Below are 4,045 nucleotides of genomic sequence, written 5' to 3'. Positions count from 1 at the left end.
CAGCTTAGCAGAGCAGCCACAGGGGTGAGGGCCACAGGGGGCCCTGGGCACAGGTCGATGGACCTGGCCTGTGAGAACATTGATCACTAAATGCGTTTGTATAGATCCTGGCACAGGTAGCCCTGGCCCCCGGGGGAAGCGAGGCAGGGCCAAGGGAGCCGTGAGGGGTCGGGGAGCCCTCCGCAGGCTGACTGGGGACGCTAGGGGTGCAGTACAGCACAGAAGATAACCTCATTCGTGTTCTCCTCTTTTCGAGCCTCACTTTCCCCATCCGGGAGGTGAAGATGTGGAGGGGCTTTGCGGTGGGCCTCCTGGGCCCCTCTATCCAAAGGAACCACTTCCATCTCAGAGAGGTCAGGCTGCTGGCCCAGAACCACACAGCCTCAGGGGTGGGGGCTCTGCGACGCGCTCTGTTGATGCAAAAGACTTTTCTTTACCCAAGGCCTTCCCACCCTGCGGCAGGCACTAGGGGGCAGCTGGGGACCCCCTCCCGGCCGGCCGGGGCTGCTGGCCCTTTAAGAGACTCGTTTTGGCGCGGCCTCGGGGTTATCGATTGCAGCCTTGGAAACACGATTAGATTATCCCGGCTGGGAACGGCAGCCAGGCGGGGGCCGCGCTGGGGGAAGCAGGCTTCTTGTAAACGGCTCCCCATAGGACGTTGGGGCTGGGTCTCCGGGGCTCGATGCTGGGGGCTTCGCGGGTGCCGGCGGCCCTGTGCTCCAGATACTAGGGGTGGATAATCGATTCCTCCGTTTTGTGAGTAGGAAACTGGCGCTCACAGAGGGGTGCGCTTTTGTCCAGCACATTTATTGAGCGCCTCATGTATGCGAGGAGTGTGAATTCAACAGTCACTATATAGAAAAACGTCATTAAATAGTATTATTATCATAAATAATCAACCCCGCTGTCCTACGAAGCCTTTATCAGAGTCCACTCTGATCACTGTGACAACTGGTATGGGGTGGGGGACTCTATGATCCCATCTTGCAGATGGGGAAACTGAGGCCTGAGCTTTTGCAAGCCTCAGGGGCTGAGCTAGAACACTCAGCTTCCTCCCTCCCCGCGAATCGCCCCCCTCCCCCTCTGATTCCTGGAGCACCTCCCAGGTGAGTCACTTATAAAGGGAAGAGACTAGTTTGTGGGGACAAGCCCTTCCACCAACCCTACTTTGTATGCAACCCCAAAGGCCTCTGGGAGGCATTTGAGCTTGGTGGGTTGGTCTGAGGCAGATTTACAACCCCCTCCCCAAATGGGGGCTGAGCAGGTGGTGAGCAGGGAGGAAAGAGTGGGAAGGATTGATGGGCTACCAAGTTTGTGGCTGGGGCCCCCCCCGCCATTACCAAATTCTGAAGCCTGGGGAGAAAGCTCCACTCATCCGAGCCTGCCCACTTGCGTGAGACCACGAGTGACTTCCTTGACCACCTACTGTGTGCACAGGTGCAACCCTCACCACCCTCACCTGAGCGCAGCTGCAGGACTTGCAGTAAAAGTGGATCCCTGTGTCCACCCACGTTCACACTGGAGGCGCCCTGAAGCCCAGTTCCAAATGCTCCTAGAGTGAACGTTTGTCAATTGACTAAATAATAGTACTTAGCAATAATGGTAACCGTGCTTGTGCTTAGTCACCCAGTCATGTCCAACTGTAGCCCGTCAGGATCCTCTGTCCATGGGGCTTCTCCAGGCACAAATACTGGAGTGGGTTGCCATACCCTCCTCCAGGGGATCTTCCCACCCGGGGGATCAAGCAGCAAATTAAATAACAGTTTAGACAGGATGTAGCTTCTTTTTATGGAGAAGGCAATGGAACCCCACTCCAGTACTCTTGCCTGGAAAATCCCATGGATGGAGGAGCCTGGTAGGCTGCAGTCCATGGGGTCGCAAAGAGTCGGACACGACTGAAGCGACGTAGCAGCAGCAGCAGCTTCTTTTTTAAAAATTGTATTTAATTATTTGGCTGAGTTGGGTCTTTGTTGCAGCCTGCGGGATCTGGTTCCCAGGCCCCCTGCATTGGGAGTGTGGAGTCTTAGCCGCTGGACCACTGGAAAGTCCTTGGATGTCATTTCTTGATTACCCTCCCAGCCTCATCATTCTGCAAACCTCTATTATCCAATCATTCCCAGCATTTATTGAGTGCCAACTGTATGCCCCAGCTACCCCCTTCATCCCCTCAACATCCCCGTGAGGCTGGAAATATGACCAACCTGGTCTACAAACTAGGAAATGGGGTCACGGAGGTGGGGGGCTTTCTCTTAGAGCTGAGAAGATGAGATTCTAAACCCAGATCCATCTGTGTCTGACCCTCAGCTTCTCTGAGGAAAGGGGTTGAACTCTTGTCCTGAGGTTCTGAATGTGGAGACACTAAGGCCCAGAGCCAGGGAGGGGCCCAGGTGTCTCCCAGAGTTTTCAGGAGGAGCCAGGAGACAGTTCAGGCAAAAGTGGGACAAGCCAGGTGAGGGCTACAACCAGACAGTGTGACCTTGGGACCACCCACAGGGAAGGGGCCTGATCCTTGTGGGAAGGGTCTCAGGAGAAGAAGGTCCAGGGAAGGGAGCATGCCCCTGCCCTCTCACAGAGGGAGGGGACCCCAGACCAGCCAACCAGAAGGGCTCTACACACATATATACACACACACATGTGCGCACGCACACACACACACACACACACACACACACAGCAGCCACTTAATAGATGCAGATGGGGGACTTCCCTGGTGGTCCCATGGCTAAGACTCCAAGCTCCGGAGGCAGGGGGCCCAGTTCCATCCCTGGTGAGGGAACTAGATCCCTAACTAAGACCCAGTGCAGCCAAATAAATTAAAATGAATATTTAAAAATTTAAATAAACAAATATTTAAAATTTATTGTTTTTTAATAAATTAGAAATGTAGGGTCAAGGCCCAGGGTTGACCATGGGAAGGACTGCCTGGGGGCTGGGCCACAGGAGGGGTGAGGGGCCCACTTGTCCTCCTGGAGTCACCCCTGCAAAGTGCAGTGTGGGCCTCTCCCAGCTGCCTTCCCTGTGCCCTTTTGTAAACCTGTGTCTCTCTGCATCTGTCTTTCCCTGTTCCTCTGTCTCTCTGCCCCTCTCTCTGCTTCCCTGTCTCTGGGCTTGGCTGCAGTCACATCTCCCTACCTCTCAGGTCCGGCTCACCCCCTCCCCAGGCCCTCCCAGGTGCCTGTGCCGTGGCCTTTCCAGGTGCCCAGCCCCCAGCCATGAAGAGCCTCTGGGACATGAAGAACCCCTGGGGGCAGGAGAGGACAGCCCACAACCTCCCAGCCACAATGACTTGAGAAGCTCCGCAGACATCCCCCGCCCCTCCCAGAGCGGGGTCTGAGGCTGCTGGGCCTTGTGGCCTTGGCCCAGCCCCTGCCCTCTCTGGACAGTGTTACCCGGCTGTAAACTCCCAAAGGGCTGGGTTTCCGGGAAGCCAGAGACTGGCTTAGTCCTTACTTGAATGCAGGCTGGGAGAGTCTGTTGTCTGGCTGTGTTCTTCAGTCTGGGGTCCCAGGCAACCATGGTAAGCAGACACCAGATGGTGGGAGAGGAGAGAATGAATGAATCCACCAGTCCCTCAGGTATGATGCCTCCCTCAGGCCCTCCACTCACATCCTGCTGGGGCAGTGGCAGTCAGGGGTGCTGTACCAGAGGAGGGCTAGCACCCCTGGGGCTGGGTGTCCCCCTTGCTGCCTCTGGGCCTGGGCTTGGGGTGGTCCTACCCCACATATCCTTCGAGATCCATCCCAGGTGCTGCAGGCTGAGGTGAGCAGGGTGGCCTGGGTCCAGAGGGGGCAGCAGTGAGGTAGGAGGTGGGAAAAGGAGGGAGACCGACACCATCCGGGCTGGGCTGCGGGGACCGTGGACCGTGGGGAGGTCTGCAGTCTTTTTGTTGACTTCACTGGGGAACCCCAGGAGGCATTAGAGTGATGGAGGGATGAGGCTGTCTGGGCGCAGGGAGGGAAGGAACCCTGGGGATAGGAGGAGGCCAGGTGGCTGCGATGAGGCTGTTCTGAGGCCATGTGAATATCTGAACTGGAGAAGGATGGAG

The sequence above is a fragment of the Bison bison genome, unplaced genomic scaffold, assembly GCF_000754665.1.
Source record: "Bison bison bison isolate TAMUID 2011002044 unplaced genomic scaffold, Bison_UMD1.0 scf7180017864203, whole genome shotgun sequence".
Classification (NCBI taxonomy): Eukaryota; Metazoa; Chordata; class Mammalia; order Artiodactyla; family Bovidae; genus Bison; species Bison bison.
The sequence above is the reverse complement of the archived record's forward strand: the minus strand, read 5'-3'. Positions refer to the sequence as shown.